The sequence below is a fragment of the Stenella coeruleoalba genome (genome assembly GCF_951394435.1).
Source record: "Stenella coeruleoalba genome assembly, chromosome: 2".
In the NCBI taxonomy this organism is placed as follows: Eukaryota; Metazoa; Chordata; class Mammalia; order Artiodactyla; family Delphinidae; genus Stenella; species Stenella coeruleoalba.
The window spans coordinates 161432930-161456832 of record NC_137147.1 but is presented as its reverse complement, the minus strand read 5'-3'; the positions used below and the strand labels follow the sequence as shown (position 1 = coordinate 161456832).

Below are 23903 nucleotides of genomic sequence, written 5' to 3'. Positions count from 1 at the left end.
TTTGATAATTTTAATTCAGCTTTATGAGATCTCAGGTTCCCATTTATAGGAAAAGAAAATGAATGCAGAGGAAATAAATTTTTAAAGAGCAAATTTATCTCTCAAATGAGCTCTAGCTAATTTCAGTAGCAAAACTGAGGTGGAGGAAAGTTAACCTTTAGTATTTCTACGGCAGTCCTTTTGGGCATAGACTATGGTATCCATTAAAAAAACCTCTCAGATCCACAGCATCAGTGCTTTGCAATTATGCCAATCTGTGCAGTGACTTTACAATAGACTCTTGAAATACTGATATGGAAGAGGTGCCACGGGGTTTAAGCACAGGGTGTTTTCATGGGTTGAGGATAGGAAGGGAGCAGTGGTCCTCAGACACATATCAGATCTAGGAAAATAAAACCAAAATAGATGAGGGGTGAGTGTTCTGAAATAAGGATTAAGGAGTATACGATTATGACAGGTCAAGAATTTAGGCAGGAAAACCATTACTTAAGCTTTAATGAAGAATGTGAAATGAGGGCGGACTCAGAGCCGCAGATACAGGAAGATGAGAAAGTCACATCACAGGACCAGTCATCAGAGGATAGACCAGCCCTGATGATACGATGAGGAGTTGGCCCTGCTTGACTGGAGAAGGGATGAGTTAACAAGAGGTTACGAAGCACATATACACACCCCCAGAAAGTTAAGAGTTTTTCAGCAATTAAGTTTCCTTTTTAAGTTATCTGACTTAGACTTCCATGGTGATAACTTCAAACTCCTTGCCAGCTAATCTGCAAACAACGTAGGACCATGCAAAGTAAAACACTCCCCCAATCTTATCAACAGATTGAAAGAATCAAATACTATTTGTCAACAATGAAGTCCAACTTCTCACAATATGGTCACCATGTTGACGGAGGAAATGCGAATAAAATTCCCCGGTCACGTCATGTCAGGGTCCTGATGACTCAGCTGCGGTTTACAATGAATCCTGTGACAATTATGGGTGACAAAGACCATAGAAGGCAATTCACTCCTTGCCCTGACATTTCCATTCTGAAGTGGTCTCTTTCCTCTGACTCTTTAAGTAAAGAAAGAGGTCTACTAAGCAATTGTTCAGTGAATTTGATCAATGTAGAAAACCAAACTAGATTATTCACCCTCTGAAAGTCAGTTTTTATTTACTAAAGTCTTATTTGTGTTTATTCTCTTTATCTAGCTCTTGCAAGTACCCTTGGTCTATTAGGAAACAGACTGTTTCTAAAAGTCTGCTTTATCAATAGGGGTCCTGAGTTACAAAGTCAGCCTCATATTAAGTCAGGATTTAAACGACCATCTGATTTTTTAGGTTTGGCCCCTGAGACAAAAGCCCTATTTGTTAGTTATATATGGGTTATACAGTCTGTCAGAAATGCATTCTGCTAGTGTTAGAAGTGAATCTACAGAATATATGGTGTATGACTGTCATTGTCATCATGAATTACAGCTTTGTATTTTATAGTATAACGAAATGAGATGATAAAAATGACATCAAGCTTTGGATTTCAGTGTCTAAATCACCCATTTTATTCATCATTTGGCAGCTAAATGTCTTTTAAGTACTGTGCAAGGTTTTATGATTTAATGTTTGCCCAAAGCACCGAAAGAAATATGTTAAGCTGCATTACTAAGTAGAGGCAGACTACGCTTCATGAAACCATCAGAAGGCAGACGTTTGACACAGTATCCTGTGGCCTCTGAGAAGAGGAGGCCAGGGCCAAAGTTTGAGCTGATCTATCTACCTCTGGACTCCCCATTTCCAGAGGCTCTTCAAATCCACACGACACATGGAGCAAATGAAGAGTTTACTATTTTCGCACCACTACGTTTAACTTGCTCTGACAGCCCTTTCAAGCTCTTCTTTTCTTTGAAAAATTGATATTTTAGTCTCTGGTGGCCATTTGTATTCAGTCTCCTGCCTTTACGAGCTTTGCTTTGACTAAAGAGAATTCATTACTATGGAGGAATCTTAACTTGCAGTGGTTAAATTCTCAGTGAAGTAGCTTCCAGTGCTGTGATTGTTATGTGCCTGCCGGTTTTCTTGAAGACTCTGTAGCCTATAAATCTTGTTTCTCCGATTTAGGAGCTTCAAAACAGGACGCTCTCTCCTTGTGATGGAAGGTGGCTTAACATGACAAAGTACTCATTAGCTGTGATTTTTAAACTTTATTCTACTGAACCCTCTGCCAATGCAAAGGGCTTACTATCCCCGCCCCTCACACCATCACTCAGATGCCTGGCAAGAATAGGGCCAGAAAACAGTGACGTCTAGTTTCCAAACTCACTTTGTCTTGCCTCTGCTTTGAATAGGTAATAATCATGGTCAGCCTTAACACTGATGGAGGATCAAGCCACTCTGTAGTGTGACCCCCACTTTTTAGGGGCTTTGTGATGGTCCAATGACTCCCTTTGTTTGCCCAACTTGTCTCATATTAAAACAAACATAATTCTCCATCATCAGTGGTGCCTCTTTTGATCCCCAGACATGACAGCCTGTTACAGCGTGAAGGTTGTAACAGATAACTCCCAAGATGTTATTAATCATACTTCAAGGCGCAGGAAATTCGTGAGATTATTTTGTGGGAGTAGAAGGCCATGAAGGTAGAAGTTCTAAAAAAAAAAAAAGGGTGGAGAAAGGGAACCAAGAAAGGAGGAGAAGGATAAGAAATCAAAAATCCAGAAATCCTGGAAATGCTCTTGCCTAAGGGCATATGCTTTTGGCCCCATTGACAAAACTCAAGGGCTTTACAGGATCTAAATTGCTTTTTGTCACCCTCTCAATTAGAGAAGCTAATCTAATGTTATTGAACACTCCTGAGCAATAAAGTGTGCGAAATAACTTCCCCCTCATAACCAAGCAGATCATATGTGACCCAGATCACAACCACATCCATGCAATGCATATGTACTCTAGGATGAAGTAAGTTTTCCCTTTTCCATCTGTGCTCTAACTCTGTGCCATATGTCTCCTAACAAGGTATCATCCATTATTCTTTTATTCAGTTCACTGCATTTTGTTCCTCTTGTCCCTTGAAAATTAGCCTGTCTTTAATCAGAAATCACTTCCACTCACAGTTCAGTGCACCTACTGGAGATGCAGCAAATGCTTGTTTACAGGCTGGTAATTGGATTAAAACTTCGAAAAGAAACAGAAAAATGGAATGTATTAAAAAAATGAAAGACACAAGCATGAAAACCAACAAAGCCAAAACAAATTAAAAAGTTCTAATGAATGAAATTGCTATTAATAGAAATCATTTATCAGTGACAATGCTCCAGAGTTTATCAATATTCAATTGCAATGATATTTAAAAACCTAAGAGAAGAAGGAAAAGGATGCTGAATAGGCTTTCTATGAGGATGACTTGAGAATGATTAGTTTCATTCAGTGCATCTCCCGGGCTGTCTTGAAAAATGGGCAGTGCATAGATCTTCACGAGGTCTGGATATAGAAACGCTACAGTGGGGACAGCGCCCCTGTGTTCAATTATTTAAGAAGGAGAATTAATTACCCTTTTAAATTTGAGTATTGTTATTTTGATCCTTAAAATCACAGATAAGAAAAAGATGATTATGATCTCTTTCCACAAATTCTTGCCGAGTGGTATGAACAGGTGTAATGTGACACTGAGAGTCATTGGGTGTGGTATGCCATTTTGTCAATTCAGGAGTGATGGCGTTGGCATATTGTTGGTTGCTTCCAACCTCAAAACTATCATCATAGCCCTAATTTTCTATATATTCTTCCAGTAACCTTGTTCAAAATAATTTTTTTCAAAAGAAGCTGATGTTTTGGATAAACAAAATAAAACACATTGCAAACAACCAAAAGTAATAGCAGTATAGGAATCTGAAATCAAATAGTCATACAGGGATGTCAATATTCAACAACTAAGCTTTGAAATAAATGTGCTCCAAAGAGGTGATGGAGCACACTCAACAGTAAACACAATCCAGAAGAGAAAAATCCAAAGAGAAACAACAGAAATGTTCACACACCAAAAAGCATAAAAAGCAGAAAACCTGAAAATCAAATTCACGTGAGTTAACCACCATCACTACCTTTTTAGCAGGTATCTTGAAGCTGTCCATCTTAAGTCTGCAAAAGAGGCAAGCTCTTACCTGTGTGGCTGGATCACTCCTTCTCAAGCTCTGCAGATCTAAAGATGAAAAAAACACAGGTAATTAGCTTCAGTCCTTTAATTTGAGAAAGATACTCTATGCAAACATTATTTTAAAAACTTGCTCTTTTTCTGTTAAAAAAAAAGATGGAATGAAAACAATGCATAACAATTAAACACGTGAGATGAATTTTCTGTTATTTGCTCATTGACCTAAAGTGAAGGCAGGAGTACAATTCAGTTGTGGGGGACTTGTGCAGTCCTCATCAGAATAAAGTGATGGTGCTGAATACCTGATTTCTGCCACATCTGTGCTGATACGATTTTTATTAGGGTTTGTTTACATTATCTTGGGGATTTTGGTACCTGATGGCTACCTTCTATTTTATCCATATCGATTGAACTGTGGGGAAGGAAGAGAATTAATACCCTTCCTTTGCCACAGAAATTCTATCTAGGGACTTAATGTCACAGAATTATTACGGGAATCTGTTTGGTCTGACTTATTTAGGTTGTAAAATCTAGAACATTAGCCAGTTGTTCTGGTCCAATGCTTACTGAAATCCATTTACTACGTGTAACATTTTCATTTATTGACCAAGCAATAAAATCTGGGTTCTAAAATGTTTTAGATGAGTTACAATTCATTTTCATGCTTGTCAGTGGTATAAGACTGATGAATTAGGAGCCGTGAGGAATATTCTATTATAAATGGAAAACCTGAACCCAATTCTAGAACCTCTGAATCCACTAGCCTACCCAGCAGTTGGCAAACTATGGCTCAAGGGCCGAATCCAGCCTGCTACCTATTTTTATATGAGCTAAGAATGATTTTTCCCTTTATAAGGGATTCGGAAAAAATCAAAAGAAGAATAATATTCCACAGTTTGTGAAAATAATAAAAACTCAAATCTTGGTGTCCATAAATAGAGTTTTATTGGAACACAGCCACACACATTTGTTTACATGTCCGTGGCTGCTTTCACGCTACAACGGCATTGTAGAGGTAAGTAGGTAAATAGTTACAAGAGGTAAGTAGTTGGAACACAGAGAATATGGCCTGCAAACCTTACGATATTTACTACCTGGCCCTTTAAGAAAAAATGTATTGACCCCTTAGCCTGTGGTTGATTTCATCTTTGCTGGGGACATGGGAGGATGATATGATAAGATCCTAATAACTGAGGCTCATCATTACAGGTAGGCAAGTGATAGCTTATCAGACCATTAAAATAAAAGTAACTGTATTTCGTTCTGGGGTCCTCTAGGACACAGACTATGTGGGGGAAATTCACGAACAAATGGAGTCAGCTGTCTGTGCAGCAAGTTCTAGGCTGGCTTCATTGCTGGATTCTAGTTACCTATCAAATCCACATTTTATTTTACAGTAAGATTTCAAGACTCTCCTTAATATTTGATAAGAATGTCTAGAACATTAACTCAATATGGAATAAATCAAAAAGCAATGTTGAAAGAAATGAAACACAACATATAAGTATATACATATAATGATATATATGAAGCATTTCTATGAGGTTCAAAAACAGACATAACCAAACTATATATTTAATGAAAAGATATATACACATAACATATATATTCACATATGTACAGTAAAGGATTAACCTTGCCCAAAGAGAGGTCTGGCCTTTGCCCTCAGCTCTTGAGATATCCTGCCTGAAAAGAGTGTCATTGTTTACCTGGGGGCCTTGGTTTGCTCCAGATAATCTATGCTGCCAATGTGATTTCTAGCCCATGGGGAGCTTGGACCATGTAGTAGAAACTCAACCTCTGGAGAGGCTGGAGACAAAGGTTAGCGCAGCAGGTGACCAACTTTGCTTATGTGACTGAGCCCCGGTTAAACCTCTGGACTCCAAGGCTTGGGTGGGCTTTCACAGTTGTTTACTGTGTACGTTTTGCTGCACACTATTTCTGGGAGAAGTAAGCACTGTCCACACAGCTCCACTGGGAGAGCACGGCTGAAAGCTCTGCACTTGGAACCATCCTGGATCCTGCCCCATGCGCCTCTTCCCTAAGCTGAGTTTAATCTCTGTCCTTTCACTGTAATAAACCATAATTGTGAGTGTAACAGCTTTCACAAGTTCTGTGACTCCTTCCAGCAAATTACAGAACCATCCTCAGGTCCAGCTTAACAGCTAAAGCATTCAGCTAAAGAAAAGATTGCCATTTTGTCCTTAGTGTTGTTACTCAAGGACTATTATTTATTTTTCATGAAGAAGTCAGTCACTTAGTTGTTCAAGAATCACACTTCTCGGGGTCATGTGATAGAATATGGATCTTAATTTGTTTTAGTTGCCATTTTCTGGACTCTTAAAAATTCTGTCCCACTGCTTACATGTGTATCTTGGAATGGAGTATGTAATTTATCTTGTTTGTTCTACTTAGTTGTACTAGAACAAACCCCATCTGCATAGGTTAGATCAAAGGACTAAAATCTCAGCTACTCAGTACAGCCACATATGATCATAACAGTGAATTGTAACTTCCTTTAAAGACGAGAACTGGGATTTTTCTCCCCTTTTCAGCACCTCTCCAGTTCTGGGATTCATGTGTGCCTAGGTAAAAAATTCTAAACTCTGGGCTTCCCTGGTGGTGCAGTGGTTGGGAGTCCGCCTGCCGATGCAAGGGACACGGGTTCGTGCCCCAGTCCAGGAGGATCCCACATGCCGCGGAGCGGCTGGGCCCGTGAGCCATGGCCGCTGAGCCTGCATGTCTGGAGCCTGTGCTCCGCAACGGGAGAGGCCACAACAGTGAGAGGCCCGCGTACCGCAAAAAAAACAAAACAAAACTAAACTCTTTGATAACAAGGCGGATTCAAAGCCATCAACAGTCAGTCCTCTGCACCCGTCAAGATCCATTCAGCCCCAGTTTCTGTCCTTTTTGCAGTCATTGCCTGCCGACACAATAGATGCAACATTGTCAGGTAGAAGGATCACCGCCACACAGAAAGACCAAACAAAGCTTGTGCCCCCTTAGAGCCAGACCACTGAACTCCTTTAGCAGTCGTCACTGCCTAGTGTCTGACAACACTGATTATAGCTTGAAAATAGACATATAATGTGGTCACAGCAACGTAAAACAATTTTAAATATTCACTTAACTTCTTAAGGTATCAGATATAATTTACTGACCTTTGAAAATAACCTAAAAATCAACACAGTTTGGAAAAACTTTTGCTAGCTCTTGGGAACATGGCTATCTCTCCCAAAATAATATAGTTATAGATCACAAAGAGAAAACAATTATAAAGCTGGCTGGCCACTAGCTCAGTAGAATAGTCAAAGTACACCAAAGCAGCAGAATCTTGCTATTGACACATTCCTCCATCAGTGGTCTGCTCAGACAGAGGGATAGGTAGAGACTGAAGACAGGAACTTATTGGGTCGTCTTCTAAAGCAGCTGCCTTTTAAAAGTCACCCAGATCGACTGTCACAAGTCAATTCCTGGTAATTGCATTACTTGGCTTCATCTGATTCCATTGTTCATACGGCCCTAAATAATCAGGCCAGTCGCATCGATTAGTGGCTTGTTCTGGCCAACTGAACAACTCGATCAAATTGACCTCGTGGCAACCAGTTTCATTGTTTAGCAGATAGCAGTTAGGGTTCCCCCAAAGCCGGAGGAGTGAGCCTTATTTGGGCCATTTAAATAAAGCACTAAATGCCAGGTAGCTTCCAAGCAAAGATCGTGATTGAAGGGAAGAAACCACTGTGGGGGGGGGGGGGGGCGCTGTCATCACCTCCTGTTACATCCATTGGACGCACTATTGGCAGCTCTCAAATTTCATCATGTGTAACAACCATTCAGTGGAACTTGTCTAGAAACTCTGATTCCTAGGCAGGCCCCTCTCCAGGGATACTGATTCAGTATTTTGTGTTGGGGCCCCAGGGATATGCATTTTCAAGAACTACCCAAGTCATTCTGATTGATGGTCTCGGAGAATCTTGGAGAAACGTTAATTTTCTCTTTGTCCTGTAGCCCGGTCCTAATCAGTCAGAACTGCTTCTAAGCTTCCAAAAGGGGCAGGTGGTTTCCACTGTCTCCATGTAATTCATGTGCTTAATGCCAGGACCCTTGAGCAGCACACATTCTATGACCCAGTAGAAAAGATTGCACCCAGTGACCTTGTCCACAAGCCATAGGACCTATTTGGCCATTGTATAAATGGTACTTACTTGGCTCCTATTTAATTTTGAGGATGTAAATGATGTGACCCGTCAAAGCACTTGATTAACATCGTGTAAATGTATATTCTAATATCCCCAGAGAATAATTTTGGCAGATTTTTTCCCCCAGACCATACACTGTCATAGTCATCATTACCTTACAGCTGTCAAATAAAACCATGAACAGCTGAGCTAGTCTGCTTTTTCTTTTCTTTTTGGACTATATTAAAATCCTTTATATTGTTAATAAATGAAGGCAATTAAAGGTTAAATATTTAGCTCATCTAGCCCTTAGAATAATGACAGATTATAAAGGCAGGTTCAATTTTATTCCTCAAGTTTAAATTTGGCATTTGTAGTTATTAAAAGTCTAAGGGCTAAATTATAAACAACTTATTTTAATGTTTATCAATTTTTAATCAGAATTTTGGTTTCGGGTAAGTGACCTGTTTTGTCTAATAGTCACAGCTGGGCTGACCAACCAGTTCGGGCATTATTACTTTAACTTCAAACTCTTGAACGTTTAATTTAGTTTCACAAATATATGTTGAGTATATGCTATGTTTAAGGCATGTAGATGACTCAGTCCTTGCCTGCAAGAGGCATGCAATCTTAAGTAGCAATAATACTGTGAAAAATTTGTAGAATCTCTAAGAGGAGTTTAGGTGAAATTGTCTAGGGTGGAGAGGGAAAGAAAATTATATCTGTGAGGATGAGTGAAGATGTCTTGGAAGCGTTGGCGTTAGCAATGGTAGTTAGGTGGGGCTTTTTGAGAAAATACATCATCCAGCAGATTGCATTTTGAGAGTGATAGCATGTGATAGGCTGTAGGCTATTATCCTTCTATGTCTTGGGGTCCTGGCTCCAGTGAGGCATCGCTAATTTCAAATCCAGGATCCACTGCAGTGGTAGGAGCCAAGAATATGATGTTCCGTTCCCTAGCTTTGTAAGTCATTTGCTCTCTCTGTGTCTCAATTTCTCTAGCTGTGCAATATATTACTTAGGATTTCTTCTTATCTCAAAGAAACATCAGAATAATAATAACTTTTTTTTTTTTTTTTGGTGGTACGCGGGCCCCTCACTGTCGTGGCCTCTCCCGTTGCGAAGCACAGGCTCTGGACGCGCAGGCTCAGCAGCCATGGCTCACGGGCCCAGCCACTCCGCGGCATGTGGGATCTTCCCGGACCGGGGCACGAACCCGTGCCCCCTGCATCGGCAGGCGGACTCTCAACCACTGCACCACCAGGGAAGCCCAATAATAACTTTTATTTGATTAGAACTCTGTTCTTCACAGAACATCAACCCATATCTTATCTCTTTTGGTTAATATAATGTACCTTTCATGTATTTGGTGCTGACATTTTCATCTCTATTTTGCAGGTGAGGAAACTGAAGCTCAGAGAAAGAAAAAAAAAAAGCAAATTGTCTAAGGCCACACTGCTTTCAATGAGAGAGCCACGATTCAAATCCACACCTCTTGCTGCCAAATCACTAAGCTGCCTCTCTTCACAGTGAGGAGTGAATAAGGGTGGATATAAACATATTTTGTAACAGAGGCAACATTAAAACTCCCTTAACTATAACTCAACTAAGATTCATCTTAAACCTAACCTAAATTTTCTTAAATGTAACTTCTAAGGAAGAAAATATATCATTAAAAGCAAAGCAAAAAATGACAAAACAACAACAAATAAAAGCTGGTATCAGGAGAGTAAAATAGAAATATTTGGGTCAATCAGATATTAAGTGCCTTTGATGTGATGCCTCATGAAATACATATGTTATTTTTAGCCAAAAATGCTTAACAGGCATCCATGAAGCCTCTACATACACCTTCCACTTTATAGGAAACATGAGAGAGAGAGGAATAAGCTAAACGATACCAGGAAGAAGAAGCCAATCAAAACCATCCTGATAGGACAACTGGCTTGGCTTCCTTAACAGATCAAGGTTATAAGTTGTAGGATGGGGTTGAGGAATGCAGGGAGGGGTCAGAGGGAAGGACTAAAAAGCGAGCCAAGGAGAATCTGGGGTTTTTCTTTGATTGAGGGGATGATCTCAGAGATGATTACACATGATGAAACTTACCAGATTGTACAGTTTATGGGATGTCAGCTATACTACAATAAAACTGGTAAAAATGTTAATGGTGGAAACTATCCACAGAACTATAGAAATGCTCCTTCTAAATCTCTGGGTATCTCAGCCTCTCCCTCTAAGCTGGTGCTTTGCCTGAATTGTCCATTCATCCTTTCACATGGTAGAGAAAAGTAAAGAACTGGCATGGATGCCGTTTTGATCTGTGTCTCTTTGGGGCACATTATTTGAGCAGTTAATGTCTGTTCAGGGGTGAGGGTGTGCAGAGAATCACGGGGTTGGTTTAAGAGTAAAAAGCTAAAATGAACTGCCATTCTGAGATGCCGGGAATAGTTCCGACTGGAAAATGGTAAGAGCTATGCCCCTAGAGGGCAGAAAGGCTCAATTTTATTTCAGTCTGACCTGAGCCCACCTTGCGCCCTGATCCCAGGTGTTCCAGCAGATGGGGGCCTAATGCGTGTGCACCTAACAGAGGCACCTTTGAAAAAATCGAATTTGCATAAACCCACACACAGCAGAGTGTTTAAAACATCCACCCATAAGTATAATATGCCTCCTGCAGGCAAAACCAAAAACGCGCCTGGAAATTTGGAGAACGCATTCAATAACTCAGCTTATCTGCTCTTTAAGTTATAGGAAATATTTCAACACCCATTTAGAGTTGTGACCAGGTTGGCAACTATTCCTGTGGCCTTTGGTGCTGAAAAACATCTCCATTTCAATATGTCAACACCTGAGCACACCAGCCTACAGCCACTCACACATACGCTTTTATTTATTTGGAAGGAACTAAATGCAGGAACGTATGTTGAATGTTATTATTTTTTTCTAAAACAAATGCTTGGTCTATTTTCACAACATGCCCTGATACAGGCTGTCACTAAAATAGGGAGCTGACTCCCAGACATTTTTCCTGATTCTATTGCATTACTTTAAAAAAAAGTCAAAATCCCTGTTTGAGGAATGATAACCGTAACTACCATAGCCATAATGCCTGTGGACCAATTCATTTATTCAAATAGCCTGGCGCCCTTCAACCTGACATCTTAAAACATTTTCAAAGGAACAGGGACCTTTTTGATTGCTCAGAATGGGTATTCATTTTCCCTCCTGCTATGCACCCCTCCATCAGATTTAGTTTGGAGGGTGGCTGGCTTATAAATGTACACTGTGGTGTAATGTGCACACGTGTACACACAAAAAACCATCAAAAACCCCGAGAATAGGCTACAGAGTGAATTAGACTCTCTCCTGCTGGCACATAACCCTCCCCCCTCAAGGGGGAATTTTGGCTGTTTCTGAAGCAAGTCATTTCGAGGCTTTCCTTTCCTCCTCATCCGTATTCCCATCACGACCCGAGACCCATCTTGGTATCTTCTATGATGCTCAAGGGGCAGACGTGGTGAAGATGGCCAGAGGTCACGTACAGGTTGCAGGCAGAGCTGCCACCAGTGTTTGGCTGCCTGGAGCTGTGCTGGGCACTGACCACTGAACGGTCCTCCCCTGACCCATTCCCCGCCGGGGAGACACTGAGCCAATGTAGGCCCTTCAACCCAGAACTGACTTGACTGTTGGAATCTACAGATAGCACCCAGTCCTTGGTGCCTGGCTGGTACTTTTCACCTGGAACAGGGAAAGGTAAATGCTCTGAGGGCCCCATTGGAGAGAATGGGTTTGTACTGTCAGGTTGACGAGTAGATTTGGAAATGCAGGTAATGACTATGGAAGAAACGAAAGCTAAGATGCCCGAAAGCCCAGCCAGGGAGGCAACAGAGCCAATGGAAGGATTTTCTCCCCTGTGCAAGCAGGGAGAAGGAGGGAGCCTGCTGAGAAAACCGCCCCACCATTAATATAATGTGGGCCTGACAGGATGGGCAAAACCCTATTCTAGGTTTCACAGACAATGGCTGCATTCGTGGACCACTGATTACTGGTGAATTGTATGAGACAAACCTGCACAAGCAGTTTTTGTAGAACCTTTTTTTTTTCCTCTTTTCTTAGAACTTTATGACCTTTTTCTATCAAATGAGCTATTTGTGGACCTTAATATTTAGGAATAGTTTGCGAGATGTTGATGTATCCTACCCTATCTCTCGAACTATCCTAAATCCTAGTGTTCAATGATAAATGATGTGTGAAATTATAGCATCACCCCTCTTTTAAAACCAATTTGTGATGCATTGAAGTTGGGATTAAACAAATAAATAGAATCATATATATATTTTTTGTATCAGTATTACGTTTATTTTCCACTACAAAATGGGTGCTGATTTGATATCAAAATTTTAGTGTCTTCTAGTAGGTTTATATATATATGTATATACTTATATATATACTTATATATATACACACACACACACGTACATACACATAGATATAAACCATTCATCTGTAAGGATAATATGGCTCCTGCAGAGAAAAATAAAAAGGCTCCTGGAAATTTGGGGAATGCATTCAGTAACTCAGCTTACATGCGCGCGCTCTCTCTCTCTCTCTCTGCTTTTCTCTCTCTCTCTCTCTCTCTCTCCTTCTCTCCCTCTCTCTCTCTCTCTCTCTCTCTCTCTCTCTCTCTCTCTCTCTCTCTCTATATATATATATATATATATATATATACTTACCAGGAGGCATTTATATGTATCCAGGGTTGACATGGGCCTTCTGAGAGGGACTGCTGTTGCCTCCTTCAGGCCAGACAATTAGATAGTTCAAGTATTTGGATTACAAGAACAAAATAAAAATTTATCTCCTGCTTATACATATGTTTACACATGGCCATAATATATTCTTATGCATATTCTGTGTTTGTAATGCAGAGCCATTGGAAAGCCAATTTGCAGCAATTTTGCTAATTCCACAAATTTATGGGCATAAGCTCTTTATTTAATTTTGATTTCCATGGTCTTTTCCACTGGCAGGCATATTCCTTGGCCCTAGGAACAAGTTTTGACCTTTTCAGTTCCTTTATTCACTTTGACATTAATTTTTATTCTTTGCCCTTAACAGGTTTTCATTGTACTTAGCACAAAGAAATGTACAGGGGCCCTGGGGCCCAAAATAAACCCATAAAGTGCCCATGAATTTTCACCAAAGACTGCAGCCCTACATGATTAAAAGCTTTACATTCTCAAAGAGCAACATGATTAATCCAGTACCACAGTGCTGAGTGGCTTCACACTGGCTTCATTTGTTGGTATTGTTATTTCCCTTGGTTATATCAGATTTGTTGGAATGATGATGACTTTAGTTTGTGCAGTTAACGTGGGCCCTTCTCTGCAATTGCAAAGATGTCTTAACTATTTCAATCATTTTTAAAACTATTCACATCCAACTCTGGAAGGAAAAGAATGCAAGTGTAAGATATGCATATGGAGATAGATTCCCCTAAACAACACACATGTGGCGGCTACCATGAAGGCGAGGCAAGAATTGCGTTCCTTAAAAAACTAAAAATAGAGCTACCGTATGATCCTGAAATCCCACTCCTGGGCATACATCCGGAGAAAAACATGGTCCAAAAGGATACATGCAGCACTGTTTACAATAGCAAAGACATGGAAGTGACCTAAATGTCCATCGATGAAGGAATGGATAAAGAAGATGTGGTACATGTATATAATGGAATATTACTCAGCCATTAAAAAGAATGAAATAATGCCATTTGCAGCAACATGGATGGACCTAGAGATTGTCATACTGAGTGAAGTAAGTCAGACAGAGAAAGAGAAATATATGATATCGTTATATGAGTAATCTAAAAAAAATGATACAAACGAACTTATTTACAAAACAAATAGACTCACAGACTTAGAAAATGAACTTATGGTTACCAGAGGGGAAGTGTGGGAAGGAGGGATAGTTAGGGAGTTTGGGATTGACATGTACATACTGCTATATTTAAAATGGATAACCAACAAGGGCCTATTGTATAGCACAGGGAACTCTACTCAGTATTATATAACAACCTAAATGGGAAAAGAATTTGAAAAAGAATAGGTACATGTATATGTATAACTGAATCACTGCTGTACACCTGAAACTAACACAACATTGTTAGTCAACTATACTCTGATATAAAATAAAAAGTTAAAAGAAAAGAACTGTCATCATTTTCTTGTGTTTACCGGAATTGAAGGCAGATGGTTCAGATGATTTTCTATCCTGGTTTGTTTTCTCTCTAGCTCTTCTCAAAGATGTCTAAGATTCCAAGCTTTTCCTTGATAGCCCATCCCAGTGCTAAAGTAAAAAGGACCCGCAGCAATTTCTAGCCAGACTCTACTTCTGCACATTCACTTTGCTAGATCTTTTGCAAACATAGAGAAAATCTCCTTTGTATCTTCTTTGTACTATTGCTTCAGACACCCAAGCATTGCTCTGAGGGTAGTTTTTTAGCTTCACTTCCCCAGGGTAAATCACCTCGATTATCTTTCCCCTTTCATCACAGAACTTGTTTCATATCATATTGTGTTTACATTTCTGCACTCAATTTTTTAAAACTTGAGCCCCAAACTGGTTGTAATAAAATGTGTTACGATGAATATTGAAACTGAGTCATCGTTTCACTTCTGGCCTCAACTCATTCTCAAGAGGTAACTGTTGTTGTTACCCTCATTATATCGTGTGTACCCCTTTGAGTTGCTGAAAATTTATCTTCAGCTTGCGGTTGGCTAGGACCACCAAACCTGTTTTCGTGCTTTTGCCTACCTCTCTTTTTGAGTGAATTCATAAACTTCAAGGATGTTAATAGGCATCTATCTTCAATGGCTTTTTATCCTTAACCTAATTTGTTTTAAGCGTTCAACGTTCTTTGACATCAGCTCCAGAAGGCTCAACAAATGTAAGTTTTCGAAGTCAATATTGCTTTCAAAATGTCACTTCTAACAAAATGGATTTCTTTTGTTCCAATAGGTTAACTAGTGGTAGTCAACTGAAGACGACATGTTGAAGAATCTTTTTGTGCTCTAATTCCATAACAGGTCGCTACTGTAGAGTTGGAAATGTAATCATATTTCTGCCGCATGTTGGGGATTCATCTCTGAGGGAAAGGATAGATACCCAGGGCCAGGCACATGAGTCCCTGATAGCAGTAATAAGTAATTTCAAACATAAAGTCAGCTTTTCAATGGGCTAGCCAACGCACACTTTTCTTATCATCTTACCATGTAATTTCCTGTATCCACAAACTGTAGTACTCTCTTTTCTGAAAACTGCGCATCACATGAGAAATCATGAACTTTAGGCATTTTTCCTGTCTGTTTTCCCCTTGGGTCAGCTGCTGACATAGATATTCTTTGGGCCACAGTTATCAAATGAAGTGAATGGCTTTAGTAGCCAAAATCGGCATCATAGGACTCCAAGAAGGACCAACATTTAAGGAGTTGTGGGTGGGTTCTTGAAGATGGCTTTTTCTTCATCACCATACGAATCCTCTAGATTTTTCTTGTGTTTTTATTTTTGTAGAACCTTTTTTTTTTCCCCTCTTTTCTTAGAATTTTATGACCTTTTGGCTGGGGAGGAGTTGTAACCTACAAGACTCTTCCCTTAAATGTGAACTTATGGCTGCTTGCTATCAAACAAACAGAGGGAAATAACCAAAGATTAATAAACATTGCTCAATTTCATGGTGGTTGTTTTTGGGGAAGTTCTTCCTCGCTGGACTTTCAGTGCACACAGCAGCTGCAAGCTTAAAATGAAAGGTTTTTCAAGTTCACCTCTTAGCCCCTGTAATATTTCAGCTAAGCCTGCCTGAGGACTTCCTTGCTTTCTCTCTTTGATGGAAATAATAAACTACAATGAGTTTGCAATAACAGCTCTTGTTCCCACCACCATCTTATTTCCAAAAAGTGGAACAATAGCTCCTTACATTGCTGAGAATGAGCCCCTCCAGAACAGCATTGTTGCAGACTGAGAAGCTGAATTGGGGCTTTCTTCACACAAAGTGCCACGAGGGTCACGGAAAGACATCTTGACATCAAGTTGCCATGGATGCATTCTGATGTTGTAGTGATGCTCCTCTCTGTCAGCAAGTGGTTAATACGCTGACCAGTGGTTAATACTCCAATTAACACATCGGAAAGCAAGGCTACTCTGTCAAAAGATCACCTGTGGTTCTGTGGTTCCTGAGTCCCCTTTACCCATCAATTCCCCCACCATTGCTGGTTTGGCCAGAAAGAAGAGAAATTATTTTTTTGGCCATTTTGTGACCTATTCTGTTTCATTTTTTTAAAACTTTTTATTTTATATTGGAGTGTAGTTGGTTAACAATGTTGTGTTAGTTTCAGGTGTACAGCAAAGTGATTCAGTTATACATATACATGTATCTATTCTTTTTCAAATTCTTTTCCCATTTAGGTTGTTACATAATATTGAGCAGAGTTCCCTGTGCTATACAGTAGGTCCTTCATTTTTATACTCATTCTGTCAACTTAGGATTAAAATATTCCTCAAAAAGAGATACCACTTGTTCAAAAGACCAGGTGTATGGAGGAGGGGTCAGTTTTTAGTGTGAAATGAGACTTCTTAGTCACAGAAATTTCCTTCAGGTCACAGAGGAACCTGTCTTTCCTCATACTCCTGCCCAGCCTGCCGAGTCTACAAATCTATGATATCAAGTGGTGACCGAAGCACCAGGATGCAGGGTGGGCAGCTACCACTAAGAGCGAGGTCAGGGCTGGAAGACCTCAGAGAGCAGCCGCACCACCCCTGAAGTGCAAGGTTACAGGGTTAACAGTGGCAGCCACTGCTGGCATTCTACCCCTTGAGGAGTCACGCAAGTCTTCTAAGCCTGGGCCGATAGCCCTCATCTAGAATCATCTGATCTGGGCCACAGAGGTGAGTCTTTTGGAGTAATGTCTGAATGCATTTCTTTGTATGGATTGCCCCATCCTAAACAAGTGGCGAGTAAGTTGTGGGATGGAGAGAATTCATGTATTCTAGTGGCTGGCCTGGGAGAAAGGAGGCTTGGAGCCCCGACCAGGTCCCCTTCACCGGGCTGGTGCTCCCATCCACCCAGCTGCTGTGAGTGCTGGCCTTTCATGGCTCCTCCACTGAATTGCTTTTGGCCCCCACAGGAGCCACTATAGCTAAGAGATGCCTGGCAGACAAACTCTGCCCCCTGGAAGAGGGCTGACTTCAGCTAAAGACTGAAGTGTGGATACAAAAGCCCAGCTCTCCTACCTTAACATGAGATGCTCCAGAGCTTTCTGTGGGATAAAGATGACGCTGGGCTTCACTGAAACCACCTCTTTGTTTACCGTCTTCCCTGTGACACCCTGCTTCCCTCACTCCCTAACATGCTTCTCCCACAAGCATTATCTCAACAGATCACATCCACAAGAATCTCTGTCTCGGCCTCTACTGCCAGAGAATGTGACCCAAGACACATGGTAACTAAGTCTGCTATTGCAACACACTAACATTCACAGGACAATTACAACAATTTATACATATCTTGAACACTGTAATATTTATATATATATAATCCATCAGGTAAAACACAGATATGCATTTACAGTGTGAACCCGCTATTCCACTTCTAGGTATTTATCCAAAAGAAATGAAAACATATGCCCACAAAAAGCCTTGGACAAGAACATTCATAGCAAAGTTATTCATAAAAGCCCAAACCTGGAAACAACCCAGATGTCCATCAAGAGAAGAGCAGAAACATAAACTGGGGTGTGTTCCTAAAATGAAATCCAACCCGGCAATAAAGAGTATAAACTACTGCTACATGCAACAACACAGGTGAATCTCAAAAATACTACTAAGCTGAGTGAAAGATTCCGGGTTCAGAAAGTATACACTATATGATTCAATTTAAGTGAAAGTCTAGAGTGGACAAAACTAATCCAGAAGGATAGAAATCAGAGCAGTGGTTACTTTGGAGGAGAACAGGAGAGTGACTGACAAGGAGCAGGAAGGAACTGCTTTTCTACAGTGTGGCATTTGGGTTCAATGTACTTTAGGTGTATTTGGGATTGGGGTGGGGTGGGGGAGAATTGACTCACTAGATTGCTTTTTAAAAATGAATGTAAATGGGTCATACTTCGATGATATTTTATTTGCAAATCTATAAGAAGTTCCATCGTTCATTCATTTTATTCTATCAAACATTTGTAGTTTGCAGCATTGCAGGCACTGAATTAGATGCTAGGAATATAAAGAAAAATAAGGCATTTTCTCAGCCTCGAGAAATATGTTAAAGGAATTGATTGTAGCTATTGCAGTGATAGATGGATGGACAGTGATAGAACTAAGTACTGTACCAGGCACAGGGGATGCTGAATGGAGGGGATGGGGAAATCCATTTGGGGTACTAAGAACAGCTTCCCAAAAGAGGTGATGCCTGAAATAAGACATCAAGTCTTTAGAAAACCACAAGAGACAGTGTGGTCCTGCAGGATGAGGACAAGAGACAGTATGAGGACTCTGGGTTTATGCAAACCTCAGACACGTTCTATCACTTTGGGCAATTTGCTCATCTTTCTGGAGCCTCCACGTCATTATTTCTAATTTGGGATAACAATACTTACTTTGCAGTGTTCCTATAACATCATACTTTGCTACTGTTATTATTATCTGGGAAAGGTGATACATTTAAGTCAGGATCATCCATTACCACTTTGCTTTATCAGATTAGCAACCCAGTATAATAGGATACAACAATTACCAGTGAAATCTGATTTTGTGAGTCAAAGATCAAATTCATTTCCTTGTCTTTTCCAGCTTCCAGAGGCCGCCTACATTCCTTGACTCATAGCCCCTTCCTCCATTTTCAAAACCAGCAGGGTAGCATCTTCAAATCTCTCAGTCTCTGACCTCAGCTTCCATTGTCACATCTCCTAGTTTCTCTCTGCTTTTGTCATCACACCGCCTTCTCTCCCTCTGGCCTTCCTGACTCCCTCTTATAAGGATTCTAGTGATAACATTGAGTACACTCAGATAATCCAGGAAAATCTCCCCATCTCAAGATCCTTAACTTCATTATTCCTGCAAAGTGCCCTTTAACACGTCAAGTAATATATTCCAGGTTCTGAGGAGTTGCCTGTGGATTTCTTTGGGGAGGGGGCAGTATTCAGCCTACCTCAGATGATATGTGAGCTACCTAGAGACCATTCTGGTGAATCTGAGTGTAGTTGAAAGGCCAGGTTGCTGGGACTGAGCTGATGAGAGGCTGGTTGTGAGGAGGGAAAAGTCTTGCGCTGAGAGAGATCTGGAGCTGAAGGCACAAGAAGCCTCACACTGACAGGCTTAGGTCTGAGCTTCAGGGAACGAGCTCTGGTTAGTGGGGAGGATGGCTGGAAGGATTGAGAACTGGAGGTGAGGCCATAACCTTGAAGTCATCGCAAGGGTCCCAGCGAGGTCTGAACTAGGAAGTTCACCAGTTTCTTCATCTTGCCCAAGATGGATTCTATCCTTAATCACCATAACAAGAGAGGGGATTTGGAGAGAAGATAAAGAAGGGAAGGAGACGGGGAGGGAGAGCATGGATTTCTTATTTTCAGAGTTTTGACAGAATAGGTAATCGCTAAAGGAAAATTACTTTCATGGGACTTACTTGTAATTACTCACTTTGAAATTCCTTTAAATATTGCAACACTGAGGGCAGTTTAGACTTGGAAACATAAATATTTTATTAAAGAGCAAACAATTCACTGACTAACCTGGCTGGGAGAAAGGTTCCCTCATTATGAAAACAGTGACAGATTATGTGTAAACAGGCTACGATCTCCTTAATATGCTCCTGTTTTCTTCATGAATTGAGGGATTAGATGGGTCAAGAAGATCTTAAAGAACAAAAACCCTTATTATCAAGCACTTGAGGTCATTTTATATTCAATAAAAATAATTTGAACAGCATCTTGCAACAAGAGACAAGGTAGCTTATGCTTGGTTTTCCTAATAATCAGAAGACAAACTTCATGTTCAAGCATGATTCTGGTGAACTTTCATTACTTTGAGCACCTCAAACAGTAATGCAGATTGATATATGAGTTCAACATCTCCCCTAGGGAAGATGCTAGGGGTGATGTTGCTCAAACCTCAGAAAGTGCTCCCTCATCTCCCTTGAAGATCCTACCATTCTCAAAAAGACCTTGGCCTTTTCTCTGTATTATCTTGGCAAGATGTACAAAGTCCTAGAACATGACACAATCTGGATAATAACTATCTAGACTTTGTGAAGAGCAAATTCTATCAGGCCAGTTAAAAGGTTAAATACTTGAAAAAGAAGCAAAAAGATCTGTACGTAATATACTCATATATTCAGAAGCTGTAACAATAGAGAATACCTTTTAGAAGGTCAAACTCTCTGAATTTGTCTTTCTCTACGCAGAATATTTGAGAAAATGCAGAAAATGCAGAAAATAGGTCAAAAATACTTGGATGAAAAAACATTTATAAACATTGGCCAGCAGGCCAAGACTATTGGATGGATGCACAAAGTTGCTTAGTCTGTAGGAGATCTGGTCCTAGATCTAGAATGTCCATATTTATACTGATTTTCTTAATAAAAAGAAAGCATATTCATTAAATAGCTTAATGGATGACAGTACTTATAAAAATGTCAATGTTACCTTTGATTCCAGATTTGAAACGTAAGATAATCTCAGAGTAAAGGTATGGTCAAAAGATAAAAGATTAGGCGATTGTTTGACAAACTATAATGGAACATATATTTCAACACTCCTAAGGCTCTAAGCAGCAGAAGATTGGGATAAATAAATGAGCAAGAAAGAGGCCACAATGATCCCAGTGGTCCACAAGCTAACCATGTATTAGGGTTTTTTTAAAGACCCAATATTTGGAATTTAGAAAAGACATCATCAGATAGCAATTGTTAAAAGTAACCTTTCTCAACAGGGGAATATTGCTAATAATTTGAAGTCTGGACATCTTATGGGGCAAGCGTGGGAATACATTGCTAATTTCCTCCCAAAGTGGCATGTCAAGGTTGCAACCAAAAAATCATGGGAGATTTAACTTTTCTATGATTTTACAACTCAATGTAAACCTGATGGGAGCAGAAGGTTATAATAGGGCAAAGCATAGCCTAAAACAATTTAGCTGACGCTTGTGGATGAATGTGCTCATTGCTAATTATCAATATCTTTGTTACAAAATTGCACAAAAAAATTAAAAAGACAAAAGGATATTATAATGAATATCTTGTATCATGTTCTACTTTCCTTCTCCTGCCCTTCCTTTATTACTTATGTAGATCTGTCCTTAATATTAACGTAGGATTGTTTGGCCTATATTTAAACCTTATGTAATTAGAATCATATTACATGCATCTTTTTGTTTTTCTTACTCAACATTGTGCTGTGGGAATTAATTATGGTGATAACTTCACCTCTATTTCATATTTTCCTTTGTAATTAAAAATAGCTTTATTGAGATATAATTAACATACCATACAATTCACCCATTTAAAGTATACAATTCCTTTTTTTTTGTTTTTTTTTGCGGTACACGGGCCCCTCACTGCTGTGGCCTCTCCCGTTGCAGAGCACAGGCTCCGGACGCGCAGGCTCAGCGGCCATGGCTCACGGGCCCAGCCGCTCCGCGGCATGTGGGATCCTCCTGGACTGGGGCACGAACCCGTGTCCCCTGCATCGGCAGGCGGACTCTCAACCACTGCGCCACCAGGGAAGCCCCAATTCCATTTTTTAATACTATATTCACAGTGTTGTACAGCCACAGTCTAAATTTAGAACTCTTTCATTCCTCCCTGAAGGAAACCCCGTACCCATTAGCAATCAGTCTTCCTCATCACCAAGCCATAGGCAACCACAAACCTAATTTTTGTCTGTATAGATTTGCCTATTCAGGACATTTCAAATAAATGGACTTACATATTAATTGGCCTTTCGTGTCTGACTTCTTTCATTTAACATTTTCAAGTTTCACCCATGTTGTAGCATATATCAATATCAATTATTTTATTCCTTGTCTGTCTGAATAATAATTCTGTTGTATGGATATACCACATTTTATTCATTCATTCATCAGTTGATGGACATTTGGATGGTTTCCACTTTTTGGCTACTACAAATAATGCTATGAACCTTCATGTATAAGCTATTTGTGTGGACATATGTTTTTATTTCTCTTGGGTATTTACCTAGGAGTGGAATTTCTGGGTCAGATGGTAATTCTATGTTAAACATTTTGAGAAACTCCCAGACTGTTTTCCAAAGTGCCTGTACCTTTTTACATTCCTATCAACAATGTATAAGGATTCCCATTTCTCTACATCTTTGCCAACATTAATTATTTTCTGTCTTTTTGATTACAGCAATCCTAGAGCGTGTGAGGGGTTATTTCATTTTTAAATGTTGTATCATATTCCATTTTGTTAAAAAATTCATTCTCCTGTTAGTGGATACTGATGGTTTTTTTTTTTTTTCTCTCTTATCAGTAATGCTGCATGTATACTTTTACATGGGCTGCTGTGTGTACTTTTAGGACTATATCCAGGATTGGAATTTCTGGGGCATAGGATGTGCATATATCCAACGTTATGAAAAATTATGGTAATTATTTTTTAACTATGAGTTTGAGCAAAATGAGTAGGTTTACTACTCTGGAGGTAAGGTGGATAGCAAAAGTGTGAAAGTGCTCAATGAAAATAATTTTGATTCTCTTATTGAGATGCCTTGCTCTTTGCATGCTCTTTCTGAACAAGGGAATGCTTTGAACACTCACAATGCTTTCAATGGGCGGCTTTTGTTTTGCTTTGTTTGTTATATTTTTGTTTTCAGTTTCTTTTTATTGCCTCAAATTGAGGCTTTAATAAGATGCTATGAAGGGAGAAGGCTGTACTTTGCATTGTTCTTTATTATTCCTTGGATTCGGGAATAGCATTTGCTGAGCATTAAACAGCCTGAAAGTTTTCGGCAGCTTGCAATGCAATTGGAGTTCTTGGAGCTAAGCCCAAGTCTTTCCATACAGAATGAGCAGATCATGGCTGGGTGGATATCTTTGTTGGGCTGTCTGAGGCATTGATCTAAATGGCCCCTTAAAATCATTCCCCTGCAGAGATCGATGTGGAGGTGGCAGAAGTGAGCTGATGGACTGCCACAGTGTGGGGGAATTTGAAGGCACATTCTCAGGTGTCAGAGGATCTCTGAAAGGAAGTGTGCATGATCCCAGATTTTGGGTTTATCTACACTATATGCTGGGGCTTTTACAGTGCTGGGAGGTGTACAGTCAGGACCCAGTGTTTGGGGAACACCAGAGATACCTGAGGTTATGGGAATCTGCTCACGTCTTTTGGAAGCGTGACTCATTACCCCTGTAGATTAAATTTAGGATCTGCTTTGCAAGTCTGTTATTCCACAGAGGTGATGCTTGAGAATGTAAACTGTTGTCTAAGACAAGCTGTGTGGTATCTGGTGATATATCCCTCTCTATAGGATATATCTGTATATGAAACATATAAACATGTAAAAACAATCTTGGGGATGGTCCAGCTAAT

The 23903-nt window shown here is 40.0% G+C and overlaps 1 protein-coding gene across 8 annotated transcripts in view; it reads right to left on the bottom strand.

The window, feature by feature from the left end:
• The window catches only part of CELF2 (CUGBP Elav-like family member 2), a 1226917-nt gene that overhangs the window by 619869 nt on the left and 583145 nt on the right, over positions 1–23903 (bottom strand). For all 8 annotated transcript variants that reach the window (XM_079914891.1, XM_079914887.1, XM_079914888.1 and 5 more), the window contains one exon: positions 4141–4178. The gene's annotated coding sequence lies outside the window, so the exon portion shown is untranslated. The remainder of the gene's footprint in view (positions 1–4140; positions 4179–23903) is intronic.